The sequence below is a fragment of the Pleurodeles waltl genome, chromosome 2_2, assembly GCF_031143425.1.
Source record: "Pleurodeles waltl isolate 20211129_DDA chromosome 2_2, aPleWal1.hap1.20221129, whole genome shotgun sequence".
In the NCBI taxonomy this organism is placed as follows: domain Eukaryota; kingdom Metazoa; phylum Chordata; class Amphibia; order Caudata; family Salamandridae; genus Pleurodeles; species Pleurodeles waltl.
In genome coordinates, this window is record NC_090439.1 from 718,921,211 (window position 1) to 718,936,344 (window position 15,134).

The 15,134-nt window shown below is 50.4% G+C and overlaps 1 protein-coding gene across 1 annotated transcript in view; it reads right to left on the minus strand.

Annotated features, from left to right (window-relative positions):
* The window catches only part of ARFGEF1 (ARF guanine nucleotide exchange factor 1), a 961,498-nt gene that overhangs the window by 698,225 nt on the left and 248,139 nt on the right, over positions 1 to 15,134 (minus strand). The gene's annotated exons all lie outside the window — the stretch shown is intronic.

The following is a 15,134-nucleotide window of genomic DNA, read 5'->3' on the forward strand; positions in this document are numbered from 1 at the left end:
TGTGTGGCGTAGACCAAGTAGCTGGTTTACAAATGTCAGCTAAGGAGATAATCTCTGAGAATGCCATTATGGTGCCTTTTTTTCTTGTGGAATATGCTCTAGGAGTAAAGGTTAATCGTCTTTTCGCTTTAGCGTAACATATTTGTATAGACCTTACAATCCATCTAGCTAGGCTATTTTTTGTAATAGGATTTCCTTTATGAGGTACTAAAAAAAAACACAAAAAGCTGTTTAGCTTTTCTGAACTCCTTAGTTCTGTCAATATAATACATGAGAGCTCTTTTAACATCTAATGTGTGGAGTGTTCTTTCTGCCACAGAGTCCAGTTGTGGAAAGAAAACCGTAACTAAAAAATTTGATTAATGTGGAATTGTGAGACATTTTTTGGTAGAAATTTAGGGTTTGTACGCAGAACTAGATTGTCCCTATGTATCTGAGACAATGGCTCCTCTAATGTTAAGGCGTGTAGCTCACTAACAAGTCTTAGGGATGTAATATTAACTAAGAAAGCCACTTTGTAAGAAAGAAATTGTATAGGGCATGAGTGAAGAAGCTCAAATGGAGGGCCTATGAGCCTAGTGAGGCCAATATTATGATTCCAGGCAGGCACTGGGGGTAGCCTGGGTGGGATTACTCTTTTAAGGCCTTCCAAAAAAGCTTTAATGACTGGTATTTTGGATACTGAAGTATGTTGTTTGTTTTGTAACTATGCTGCAATTGCGACGAGGTGTAGTTGAATTGATGTCTAAGCAAGATTTGCTTTTTGCAGGTGAAGCAAATAACATTGAGGGGGTGATTCCGAGACTGGCGGGCGGCGGAGGCCGCCCGCCAGTCTACCCCCGACAAAATACCGCTCCGCGGTCGCAAGACCGCGGAGGGTATTTTGAGATTTGCCCTGGGCTGGCGGGAGGCCGCCAAAAGGCCGCCCGCCAGCCCAGGGCAAATCTACCTTCCCACGAGGACGCCGGCTCCGAATAGAGCCGGCGTAGTGGGAAGGTGCGACGGGTGCTGTTGCACCCGTCGCGTATTTCAGTGTCTGCTTTGCAGACACTGAAATACTTTGCGGGGCCCTCTTACGGGGGACCCTGCAGTGCCCATGCCGTTGGCATGGGCACTGCAGGGGCCCCCAGGGGCCCCGCGGCACCCCCTACCGCCATCCTGTTCCTGGCGGGAGACCCGCCAGGAACAGGATGGCGGTAGGGGGTGTCAGAATCCCCATGGCGGCAGAGCGCGCTCCGCCGCCATGGAGGATTCTCCCGAGCAGCGGAAAGTCGGCGGGAGACCGCCGACTTTCCGTTTCTGACCGCGGCTGAACCGCCGCGGTCAGAATGCTCGAGGGAGCACCGCCAGCCTGTTGGCGGTGTTCCGTGGTCGGTGACCCTGGCGGTCACCGGCCGCCAGGGTCAGAATGACCCCCTGAATGTCTTGCACTGATGGTGTTAATGGAACAATGTGTTTAGATTGAGAGTAACAGACAAAATGTTTCCATTTTGCTGCATAGCAGGCTCTAGTTGTTGGTCTACGTGCCTGTTTTAAAATAGCCATACATTCTGCAGGTAACTGAAGGTAACCAAATTCTATGACTTCAGTAGCCATATTGCAAGCTTGAGTGATTTAGGATCTGGGTGCTTTATTTGTTGGAGATTTTGAGTGCGAAGATCCAGTCTGTTGGAGAGTTTCTCAGGAGGTACTAGGGAGAGATCCAGCAGGGTTGTAAACCAAGGCTGGCGAGCCCATGAGGGTGCTACTAGGTCATTTTGAGAGAAGTTTGAGTTTCCCAATCCAGGAATGGAATGAGTGGGAGAGGTGGAAAAGCGTAAGCAAATATCCCTGACCAGTCGATCTATAGGGCATTGCCTTTGGCTTGGGGGTGTGAGTACCTGGATGCAAAGTTTTGTCATTTTGAGTTTTCTGCTGTGGTGAATAGATCTATTTGAGATGTTCCCCACTTTTGAAAGTATTTTTGAAGGACTACTGGGTGGAGTTCCCATTTGTGGACTTGTTGCTTAGCAAGTCTGCAAAGTCGTTGTCTGTCCCTGGGAGATATTCTGCCAGAAGATGAATGTGGTGATGATGAGCCCACCTCCAGATTGTTTGTGCTAGCTGAGACAACTGGAGCGAGCATGTCCCCCTTATTTTTGTAAATAATACATTTGTGTCATGTTGTCTATGCGGATCAAGACATATTTGTGCATTAAATGAAGCATTAAAGCCTTTAGGGCTAGAAAGACTGCCTTAAGTTCCAAAACATTGATGTGCATGGTCTGGTCACTGGGGTCCCATGATCCCTGTACTGTGAGGTCAGAAGTACTTGGGGCACTGGGTCTTGAAAAGGCCATCCTTTGAGTAGGTTGGTGGGATTCCACCATAGGAGAGGAATGTAAGCTTGACAATCTACCAACACTAGATCCTGAAGATGACCCAGAGCTTGGGACCATTGGCAAGAGAGAGATTGTTGTGGGGGACACATATGAAGTCTTGCATGAGGGGTGATGGCAATGCAGGATGTCATTATAACTAGAAGCTGCATCAATGTTTTGGCTGTACATTTGATTGACCTGTATTGAAGAGATTATTTGATAACGGACCTTCCCCACCAGCTCATATGAGTGGGGGCGACCCAAGGTGACGAGGGGAGCCTGCTGGGTCCAACGGCAAGCCAGAATGACAGCCAGCGAACGCGAGGTGAGACGCATCCTGTGCCGGGCTGTTGGGCCTAGATTCTACGGCCTGGAATATCCTGGCCTTGTAGGGGATTCCAGCCTGACGCACGTAGGCGGCCTGTCGGAGCAGAGCTGGATGCTGCTGCGGCTAGATGTGTAGCGACCGAGCCCCTGGAGGAGCTGTGACCTGACAGCGGCTGGGGCTGCGACAGGCATCGTGAGAGCGGGTGAGGCCCCGCCAACAGACGAGTGACGGAGGAGGTGGCGTTGCGTCCCATTGGTGGCCAACTGAGGTCCCCGGCTGCCGCTGCTACCTCAGGCCCCCACACTTTCCCCTCGACAATAATCTATATCCGCCCCCTGGCTGGGAAAGCAGCTCTGCCTGGTCAGGCCTAGTGGCCCCAGCCAGTGGAGTTGGGGGTGCGGCGGGGGACACCTGAGAGGCGCCCAGAGTGGTGGAGTCCAGCAATCTGGATGGAAGCATCAAGGTAGGCGGCACTGGGGCACAGGGGAGGATCCGCTTCTCCTGGTAGCACTGCCTGTCAGCTGAGATGCTGTGGAGAGGGCTGCGTACCGCTGGGGAGGCACCGGAGAGGCGGCCTGGGGAGGCCACGTGGCGAGAGGACCTGGTTGCCTGCTGTCTCTGTGGGTCATTTCTGGATGTGAGGGACCCGGGGGGCTACCAAGCCTCTACTCCCGTGCCAGGTGATCGTAGTGTGGAGTGGAGACCAGTGCCCCCCGGGAACACAAGTGGCCTCTGCAGACACGCAGGGAGTGGTGATCTCTTCCCTGGTGGAGGCAGGCTGCCCTGCGGCAGATTGGGGCGGCTAGTTTGATCACGCAGCATGGCTTCACTGGTGGCCACGGGGCCCTGGAGCCGGGGCTGAGCCGATGCCTGCACCTGATGAGAGGTGAGAAATGCATCTGATCATGAGGTGGAATTACGGAGGCCATGCTGGGGTCGGACAAGGCCTCGGAGGTCTGAAAAAGCAGCCCGATACTGTGGTGTACTTGGTGCACTGCACGCGAGTTCATGGACGTGGCACATGTCACGGCCTGGCGCTCATCAATTTAGAAGGTGAGAGAAGTCTACTGTGGGCCTCCCAATCAAGGGGGGCTATGTTATGGACTGGTGCGTGAGGGCTGCTTTACTTAGTGTTGGCGCAGCCATCGGCTTTTGGGCTACCTGGCCCTGCTCCAACGATGGACTGTTCTTTTTGATAGGGTGGTCGGCTGAGCAAGTGTAACCCGAAAATGGGGCGGGACAAACCCCCACCCCAGACTAAGGCGGCACAGACTAAAATGGATCAGTACACAGGGCTCAGGCACTCAGGCACCGGACAGACACTGGGTGCGATGAAGGAGGCAGACGGGACCCCCCCACCAGATATGGCAATGCTTTTGAAGGCAATCCAGGACTCAAGTGAGGCGGTGGAGTCCAAGGTAGATGGTGTCCGTGTGGACCTCTCCCTGGTGTGTCAGGATCTCTGGCGAGTGACTGAAAGAGTGACTGAGACAGAGACTAGAATTTCTATGGTGGAGGATGTAGTTACTACCCTCCAGACAAGGAGATGGCCAGCCTGGGGTAGGGGGCCGAGGATGCCGAGAATCGGTCGTGTAGAAACAGTCTGGGTCTGGTGGGGTTGCTGGAGGAGATAACAGGAGGCAAAATGGAAGAACTTATGGAAACTTGGTTCCGATCCTGGGTCCCCGAGGGCAAGCTCTTGAGCTGCTTTGTGGTGGAACGGGTCCATCGAGTGCTCACCAAAAGACCTCCACTGGGTGCCCCTCCCAAGCCGGTGGTGGTCCGACTCCCCAACTACAGAGACAGAGATACTATTCTCACAGGGGGAGACACAGTATTCTAATTCCAAAATTCTGATTTTCCCAGACTACACTAATGCTGTTCAACAGCGCCAGTGATCGTACGAGAAAGTTAAGCAGAAACTATGGGCGTTGAATGTGCGCTATATGCTCCTTTTTCTGGCCAAGTTGAAGAATATTTATGGTGCTTCCTCCTTGTTTTTTGAAACACCGCAGCAGGCATGGGAGTGGGCGACGGAGCAAAGGGAGCTGCATCATAGGAGTGGAATGGTGTGGACCTCATGAACGGTGCTGATGCTCGGCCGCCGAGGCCTAGTGGGGAAGCCTGCGAGCGCTGGTAGAGGTCCAACAGGAAGTGCCCCCAGCCATGGGGGGGCGGAAGAAACGCCTCGGCGAGCCCGGCCCAGGGCCTGATTTCTGCTGCAGGTGGAGACCTGTGACTCCTCTCTGTCGGACACTTCGGCCATCTTCAACTCGGATGGATGTCCCCCTTGATTGGTGTCCGGTTGCGGCCTTCACCCATGAAACTTTGGTTGTCACTGCAGCAAGTACTGCAGTATGTCTGGACAGAAGTGCAGCTGCATTGGGTCCTTCCATCTTGTGAGGACTTGGGGAAAAGATTCTGCTGCTGTTTGAGGGTGGGGGCTGCAGGTGGTGGGTAATGCCTCCCATTATATGTTTAGTATTACTGTAATTGAAGCTGTCAGGCGGATTATTCGTACATGAGCGGGGGTATCCAGATGTAGATCGCCTAACACCTCTACGACCTTCGGTTAGGATGTTTAAGGGGGTGACAAATGCTGCTTGGGTGGACGTGTGGGGTGGTGAGAGTTGGGGGGCAAGGGTATTGTTTCTGTTAATACAGTAGTTAATATTGCATGCTGTTTCCAAGTTTACATGCAGACTTTGTGCACCACCGATGTTCCACACAAATATGTCCTGAGACACAGCCAAAAACTCAGTGATGGAGTGAAAGCTCCTGGTTACGTGGCCTGCCGCCCCTGCACGTTGTCCCTCGACTGTCTAGGTACCCTGTGGGCCAGAGACATAAACCTTGGCGATCACTATGATTTTGATTATTTAATGGAACGTTAATAGGCTCCTAAACCGCATTAAACGGACCGAAGTACTCCGATACATCAAGAGACATGTCCTGGGGGATGTTGTCGTGACTACACCCACCGGCCTGCCGCCCACCATACCGAAGCGTGTATCGACCTTGTGTGGGTTCTGGCGATTGATGTTATGAATTTGACATCTATTCAGATCCTTCCTATGGGTATATCCGACCACGCTCCACTGCTTGCAGATTGGAGTGTTGTGTACCAGACACATCGGCTGATCTGGAGACTTAGGCCCTCATTATGACATTGGCGGCAAATGCCACCTACCGCCACGGAGACGACCGCTTACATACCGTCGCAGTGGCTACTGACCGTCCATGCCATTATGACCGTAGACGGAATTCCGCCAGAAGGCTGCAGATGGCGGTAAGGTGGCGCTGCTGCCAGCAGCGCCACACCAGGAAAACACCGCCTACAGTATCATGTTCCATGATACGGCCTGCCGGTATTTTGCTGGCAGACGCTGCTACTGCCAGCAGCGCGGCGTCCCGTCTCCTGCCAGAGGACCCACTGCATGCAGGTAAGTCGGGTGCTCCGACAGGAGAGGGGGGTGGGAGGTGTTGTGTGTGTGGGGGTGGGGGTGATGCGTGTGAGCATGAGAGGGTGTGAGTGTACGTGCATGTTGTGTCGTGAGATTGCGTGTGTGCCTGGATGTATGTTCGTGAGTGTTGGTGTGTATGAGTGTGTGTATGTATGTGCGTGTATGTGTGTGAATGTGCACGAGGGGGCCGGGAAAGGGAGGGGGAGGGTGGGTGAGGACTCTGGGGAGAGGGGCGGGGGAGACACCTATCAGTGCCAGGGAAGGAATGTGACCCCGCCTACCGTCATGGTTTCAGTGACGGTACAGAAACCACTGAAACCATGACGGTGGGCGGGGTCAAAATGCCATGAGCGGCCTAGTGACGGCCGCCGGGCTGGAGACTGAAGTCTCCAGCTTGGCGGTCATTACCGCTGTGGCGGTCGGTGTGGGGTGCCAAAGCCAAACTGCCAATGTCATAATAGTGGAGGTAGGTACCGCCAGCATGTTGGCAGTAATATCTCCACTATACCACCGACCGCCTTAATGCTTGGTATCTGAAGTCCCCAAAGTGCACCAGTTTTGTAGAAGGGGAGCTATAGGCTTTCTTCTGATGCAACGTAGGGTCGTGACCTCAGGGGTAACGGTGTGGGCAGCCTGTAAGCCAACAATGAGGGGTATTATTAAAAGCTATATTTGTGGGCAGGAGTGGCACCAGAGGTCGCAATGTGATCAGCTCGAGACCAGGATATTGGAGCTGGAGGGACGAGCTAGACACTTGGATGCACCGGTGGTGCAGCGTCAACTGTCCCTGGTGCGGTCAGAATTATGCCAAATATCCCTTGAGAAGGCCAAACAATGTTGGCAGGCGTCGACTAAGAGAGTGTATGAGATGGGGGATAAGTCAGGTAAGCTGCTTTATTGGCTTGCAAAGCGTGGGGCAGTAGCTATAGTTGTGCCGGCTGTATGTGATAGATAGGGAAACAACCAAGTGGAGTTGGTAGCGATAGCTCAGGTCTTTGCAGCCTACTACCAAGACCTGTATGCTAAAGACCCCCTGTGGCTGAGGAGGGCTCTATAGTGTGGAACCTTTCGGTACCAACTATTTCATCCACTCTTGCCCAGGAATTAGACCAGCCACTGACGGCAGAGGAAGTGGATGCTGCCATATCGGAACTTAATGGGGGGAGAACAGCAACCCAATAGAGTAGTACAAAAGATTCTGTTCACAGTTGGTACCTCATCTCCTGAATTTTTATGCTGAGGCGCTGGCGATGGGGGCCTTTCCCCCTGAACCTGACTGCGCCACAATCGTGGTCCTGCCCAAAGAGGGGCAGGTACTGGACCAATGTGCGTCGGCCAACCTCCCTCATTAATGCTGACATAAAGATATACGCCAAAGTACTGGCAGTACGTCTTGCCCGTACGATGACCCATCTCATTCATCCAGATCAATGCAGCTTTATACCAGCCAGGAGTACGCAGCATTGCATCCGTTGAGTTCAGGTGGCCTTATCCCGTGGTTCACACTCCAGTGGTCCCCTGGCTCTTCTTCTTATCGATGTTTGTAAAGCATTTGACATGATCAAGGGTGTACAGGGAGGTAATCCTAGCACGTATGGGGCTGGGGCAATTGCTCCGCTGAATGATCCGTTTCCTGTATCAGCACCCCACGGCCCAGGTTTGGGTAAATGGAGTGCTCTCCCTGACATTTCCAATTCAGCGTGGAACGTGTCAGGGATGTCCCTTATCCCCGCTGCTCTTCGCACTAGCGATTGAGCCCCTGGCATGCTTGCTGCGGAGTGATTCTCTGATGCGGGCTTGGAAATGGGGGGATGGAGTGGAGGACAGAATGGAGCTGTACGTGGACGATGCCTTGGTATTTCTGGGAGATCTGACTTCATTGGGCCCCAGATGCATGGAACTACTGGAGAGGTTTGGGGAGGTATCCGGGCTTCTAGTCAACGCCCAAAAATCAACACTGGTGGAAGTAAGGGGGGATGTAGAGGGTTGACAATGGTGTCCCCAATTCCCAGTGTGGAGAAATGTGTTTAAATATTTGGGAATCCACAGCTCCCTTCTGCCTGAGTTAGGCTGGGTACTAAACTTCAGGCGCTTGTTAGCACATCTGGAGAGGGACCTGCAGCATTGGAAAGCCCTTCCCTTGAACCCCATTGGGCATACTGCTGTCCTCAAAATGATGTGGATCCCCCGCTACCTGTATGCCCTGCTGAACTATCCCTACCACATACCAAGGACGTGGTTCCGAGCTCTCACATCAAAATTTACTAATTTGATATGGAACAGAGGGCGGCAAAAGTATTTTTCAACACTGTGTGGAGGTCTCCGTACGAAAGGGAGATGGGAGTCCCAGATCTATACATTTACTACTTAGAGGCCCAGGTGGTGCCTATAAACGACTGGTTTGTGGGGGTTGAGATGACCCAGCGTATCAGCTTGAGATCCACGAGGTGGGCTTTGGTGGCCTATTGGGTATGCTTTATGGTGGCAGGATTCCTGTCCAGACAGCGTCCTGCACCCAGGTGGCGGTGGGTTGCTGGAGGGCGGCCCTAAAACTCATAAAATGGGACTTGTGCTTTATTCAAATTACCCCACTGTGGCATACAGAATGGCTGCACCAACTCACTAAACTAAAGGGGTTTCAGCACTGAGACTCAATAGGGATCACCTACTTGGGTGACGTGTACACAGGGGGTAGCCTTATGTCATTCCAGGACATGAGAGAACAGTATTGGTTACAACAGATACAATTTTTTCGATACCTGCAGCTACGCCACACCTTACCTGCCCACATTTCTGCAAATACCCAACTCCCTCACTATAGCTTGCTTGAGGTGAAATTGTTAACAGGGAACCTGGGAAGGACGGAAGTGTCCCAAATTTATAATTCACAACTTACAAATGCCCCCGATGGGTTTGACCACCAGCAACAGAAGTGGGCACATTGAGTTGGGGAGCTGGATGACGATGACTGGTGGGAGGCACTACTGGACCCCCAGGAATTAGCCATTTCAGCTAAGCTGCGAATGGTACAATTCAACTATCTTCACGCATCTTACTTGACCCCAGCGATAATGTCAAGAATGTCCGGCAGAACACCGTCCATCTAGGGGAAACTTCCTTCATGTGACCTGGAGTTATCCCCAAATACGGTAAAGAAATAGCAGAGGTCCTGGGGCGTCCCACAGAAATAAGTCCCAAGGTTGCATTGCTGGGGCTACTGGAGGAATTGGGGGGTCCCTGTGCTGGCCAGATATTTGTAGGGGTTGCATGTCTTGTAGCTAAAAGAGATATAGCCCGCAGGTGGAGACTTCCTGGAGCCCCTTTGTTGGCAGGATGGAGGGCAAGGGTGGATTGGTGTGCGCATCAAGAAAAAAAGATATATGCAGCTCGAGGGTGTGCACTATTTTCAAACTTAATGAAAATTAATACAAGTTTGGTTATATAAAAAAAAAAGTGTTGGCTTTGACCAGCCAATCGTCCAGGTAAGGGAATACGTGTATTTGTTGTCTTCTTAGATGTGCTGCAATTACTGCTAGACACTTGGTGAATACTCTGGGAGCGGTTGTGACCCTGAAAGGTAGAAACTTTAACTAATAGTGTTGTCCTGCCACTACAAACCTTACATATTTGCGGTTTGCAGGATGGATTGGAATATGAAAGTAGACGTCTTTCAGATCTAGTGCGGTCATGAAGACACCTTTTTGTAGTAACGGAATCACATCCTGAAGTGTGACCATGTGAAAATGTTCAGAGAGAATATATTGATTTTGAGGTCTGAGATCTAAAATAGGCCAGAGAGTGCCATACGTTTTTGGAACGAGGAAGTAGAGTGAGCACACTCGTGTCCCTTGGTATTGTTAGGAAACTTTTTCTGTAGCTCGTTTTGACAGTAGAGATTGAACCTCTTCGTTTAAAAGAGCAAGATGGTCTGTTGACATTTTGTGTTTGCGCGGTGGAATATCTGGAGGTGCTGATGTCAGTTGTAGACAATAACCATGTTGCAGAATGGATAGGACCCATAGGTCTGAGGTTATGTCTGTCCACTGTTGGTGGTAAAATAGAAGACCCCCCCACCCCCACTGGGGTGGAATGAGGAGAGGGAATGTGGAGGTAGTTCATGTTTGGCTGTAGAGGGTGAACCACAAGTGTTTTTCTCCTGCCCTTGGAGCTTTTTTCTCTATATGTTCCTATGAAAAAAACTCTGGAGTAGGAAGAAGAGGTTTGATGTTGCTTCGAAGTTGAGTGATCAGAGGATGTAGATGCTTTGTATCCCCCCCCCCCATATAATGGGCAGTGAAGAAACCTTCTGTTTGGTTGGCTTTGTAAGGAACCCATCGCTTTAGCAGTGCCAGTGTCTTTTTTTTTTTTTCAGTCAACCTGAGACACAAATAGGTGCTCCCCATCAAAGGGCATGTTGAGGACAGCTTGTTGTACTTCTGGTTTAAAACCAGAACATCTTAACCAGGTATGTCTACTAAGCAGTATACTGGTATTGACCACTAGGCAGCTGTGTCAGCCGCATCTACAGCACATCTAATTGAATTATTCGCAATTGTCTGACCTTCAGAGACAATTAGCTGTGCACGTTTAAGGTATTCTTCTGGGAGGTGCTAAAGAATGTCTTCCATTTCGTCCCAGTGTGCCCTATCATATCTAGCAAGTAGTGCCTGGGATTTAGCAATATGCCAATGACTGGCCGCTTGCGTAGCAACCCTTTTCCCCGCTGCAATACGTTTTTTACTCATTTTCTTAGGAGAAGAAGAATCTCTAGTAGCCTAGCTATTTATTCTGGCAGTGGTGGTATCAATGGAATCTGGTGGCAACTGGGACCAAATGTAAATTAGGTCAGATGGGGCAGCCTTACATTTTTTATCTACCCGTAATGTAATTATACAGAAGCATACAGGTTCTTTGAAAATGTCTTGGACATGTCCAAGCATTCCTGGCACCATAGGGAGGAATTGTTGTGTGTTGAAGTTAGGGTATTAAATAAAATGTCTTCCTCTATTGGTCTTTATATAATTGCACATTGTGATATGCAGCAGCCCTCGCTATTACTTGCTGATAGCCAGTGGTGTCTTCTGGAAATGCGGGGCAGGCAGGATAAAGATCTGTATCTGTATCCATAAGCGAGTCCATATCATAAGTATAAGTTGGTCAGACCGAAGGAATAGAGGCCGATTGTGAAGACTGAACTTCATTCTTTCTAAATTTTGGAGCTGAGCCTGAGGGCAGGGCACTCGAATCAAGTTTCCGTGATGGTCTAGTGACCCCTTTTGTGAGTCTTTTAACTGTCTTTGAGGAAAGAGGAGGGGCAGGTTTCTTACTCACTACTTGCTCCGCAGTGATGTCCTGGCTCTCGATGACAGATTGTACATCGGAATCTGTGTCTTCGACTGAGAACGCAACTTGGTGTTCCATCTCCTCTTGAGCATGTTCATCCCCGAAAATATCCAGGATGCAGTCCTGCGTAGAGTGTGCCATTTCCAGCCTGTGAGCTCTTCGGTTCCTGAGTGTTTTCTTTGACCAAAACGATCGACACCCGTCGCACAGGGCCTTGTTATGGCCTGGAGAAGGGCAGCAGTTACACTCTTCATGGTGATCCGTGTGTGAAAATTTGGCGCAGCACAGAGGACAAAATCTAAACAGCGTCTGTTTCATTAGTGTGTTACGTGGAAATAGCCCTGGGGCAGGGTGAGGCCCGTCTCAAAGGGTAATTGTAGGAAGCTGGCTCTGTATATACTATCTCAAAGTAAGTGATAGTGTGTACAGAGTCCAAGGGTTCCCCTACACTAGTGGCAAAATTAGATAATTCTTATGCTCTATTTTGTGGTAGTGTGGTCGAGCAGTAGGCTTATCAGAAGGTAGTGTTAAGCATTTGTTGTACACACACAAGCAATAAATGAGGAACACAAACTCAAAGACTTACTCCAGGCCAATAGGCTTTTTATATAGAAAAGTATCTTTTCTTAGTTTATTTTAAGAACCACAGGTTCAAGATTTGAAGTAAATACATAAAATGCAAGGTACTCCACACAGGTAAGTTAGGAACTTTGAATAAAATCAATATCATATACAGTCTTTGTTAAAATGGCAATAAGCTATTTTAAAAGTGGACACACTGCAAAAATCAACAGTTCCTGGGGGAGGTAAGTAAAGGTTAGATTGTGAGGTAAGTAAGTCACTTACGAGTCTCAGTTCCTGGGCATAGGCAGCCCACCGTTGGGGGTTCAAGGCAACCCCTAAGTTACCACACCAGAAGCTCAGGGCCAGTCAGGTGCAGAGGTCAAAGAGGTGCCCAAAACACATAGGCGCTTACGGAGAACAGGGGTGCTCCAGTTCCAGTCTGCCAGCAGGTAAGTGCCCACGTCCTCCGGGGGCATATCAGGGGGGTTTTGTAGAGCACTGGAGGGGACACAAGTAGGCACACAACACACACCCTCAGCAGCACAGGGGCGGCCAGGGGCAGTGTGCAAAGCAGGCGTCTGGTTTTGTATTGGTTTTAATGGAGGGACCCAGGGGTCACTCTAGCAGTGCAGGCAGGCACAAGGGGGCTTCTCGGGACAGCCACCACCTAGGCTAGGAAGAGGGTCGCCTGGGGGTCACTCCTGCACTGAGGTGAGGTTCCTTCAGGTCTTTGGGGCTGTAGGTTCAGTGCTTGTTCCTGGCGTCGGGTCCCTTGTTACAGGCAGTCGCGGTCAGGAGGAGCCTCTGGATTCTCTCTTCAAGCGTTGCTGTGGGGTTTCAGGGGGGTCGTCTCAGGCTACTCACGGGGTCGCAGTCGCCGGGTAGTCCTCTGTGGTGTTTGTTCTCTGTATCTCGAGCTGGGGGCGTCAGGTGCAGGGTGGGAAGTCTCACGCTTCCAGCGGGAAACGTGAAGTCTTTAAAGTTGTAGAAAAGTTGCAAGTTTGTTGCAGATTGTTGAACAGAGCCACTGCTCAAGGGAGTTTCTTGGTCCTGGGGGTCAGGGCAGTCCTCTGAGGCTTCAGAGGTCGCTGGTCCCTGTTGGATGCATCGCTGGTTGCAGGTTTTCGACTCTGGAGACAGGCCGGTAAGGCTGGGGCCAAAGCAGTTGTCGTCGTCCGTCGTCTCTGCAGGCTTGTAGGTCAGCAGTCCTTCTTCTTTGGTTCAGGTTGCAGGAATCTAATTTCCTGGGTTGCCCCTAAATACTAGATTTAGGGGTGTGTTTAGGTTTGGGAGGGCAGTAGCCAATGTCTACTGTCCTGGAGGGTGGCTACACCCTCTTTGTGCCTCCTCCCTGTGGGGAGGAGGCACATCCCTAATCCTATTGGGGGAATCCTTCAAAACTAAGATGGAGGATTTCTAAAGGGAGGGGTCACCTCAGCTCAGGACACCTTAGGGGCTGTCCGGACTGGTGGGTGACTCCTCCTTGTTTTTCTCATTATCTCCTCCTGCCTTGCCGCCAAAAGTGGGGGCAGTGGCCAGAGGGGTGGGCATCTCCACTAGCTGGGATGCCCTGGGGCACTGTAACAAAAGGGGTGAGCCTTTCAGGCTCACTGCCAGGTGTTACAGTTCCTGCAGGGGGCGGTGAGAAGCACCTCCACCCAGTACAGGCTTTGTTCCTGGCCACAGAGTGACAAAGGCACTCTCCCCATGTGGCCAGCAACTTGTCTGGTTTGTGGCAGGCTGGCAGGAACTGGTCAGCCTACACTAGAAGTTGGATTGGTATTCAGGGGGCATCTCTAAGATGCCCTCTGGGTGTATGTTACAATAAATTGCACACTGGCATCAGTGTTCATTTATTGTGCTGAGAGGTTTGATACCAAACTTCCCAGATTTCAGGGTAACCATTATGGAACTGTGGAGTTTGTGTTTGACAAACTCCCAGACCATATACTCTTATGGCTACCCTGCACTTACAATGTCTAAGGTTTTGCTTAGACACTGTAGGGGCATAGTGGTCATGCACATATGCCCTCACCTGTGGTATAGTGCACCCTGCCTTAGGGCTCTAAGGCCTGCTAGAGTGGTGACTTACCTATGCCATGGGCAGTGTGAGGTTGGCATGGCACTCTGAGGGGAGTGCCATGTCGACTTAGTCTTTTTCTCTCCACCAGCACACACAAGCTGGCAAGCAGTGTATATGTGCTGAGTGAGGGATCCCCAGGGTGGCATAAGACATGCTGGTGCCCTTAGAGACCTTCCCTGGCATCAGAGCCCTTGGTACCAGGGGTACCAGTTACAAGGGACTTATCTGAGTGCCAGGGCTGTGTCAATTGTGGAAGCAAAGGTACAGTTTAGGGAAAGAACACTGGTGTTGGGGCCTGGTTAGCAGGGTCCCAGCACACTTTCAATCAAAACTTAGCCTCAGCAAAGGCAAAAAGTTAGGGGGTAACCATGCCAAGGAGGCATTTCCTTACAGTGGGCATTTTAAATTCTAGTCGATGTATATCATGATTAAGAAACGCAATTGAAATACAATTATGTTGATGGAAAGTAAAGACGGAAAGAGAATCTCAAACCAGAGTGAGTGAATACGGAGCGAGGAGAAACAAATCTGAACCCAACGGCGGAGAAAAAACTATCTAACAAAGAACTCGATGCCCATGCGCAGTAGCACAGGGAAGAAGAAGCCACTCAATCCTGTGACTCGAAAACCCTTCTAGAAGAAAAACAAGTTGCAGCACTTCGAGCCCAACACAAGGATAATGCACAGCATGTGTAGCTACAGCTACACATGCCATTGAACATACTATTTCTAAAAGCAGAGTGACACGCAGGTTAACAGCTTAAGGTATGCATGAGCAACCATTAAAGCCATTTAGCCACACTGCTATGACACCCAAATCATACACCTAGCGTTCAATGAATTGGAATCTGCCTAACAAACTAGAACCAAACATGGGACACTAGCACACACGGAATACTACTAAGTCATAATAATGGCCCTAGAAGGACATTATAACATTTTAACAATAAATAATCTTGTATAAAACTCACAATTTAATTTATACTTTTAAA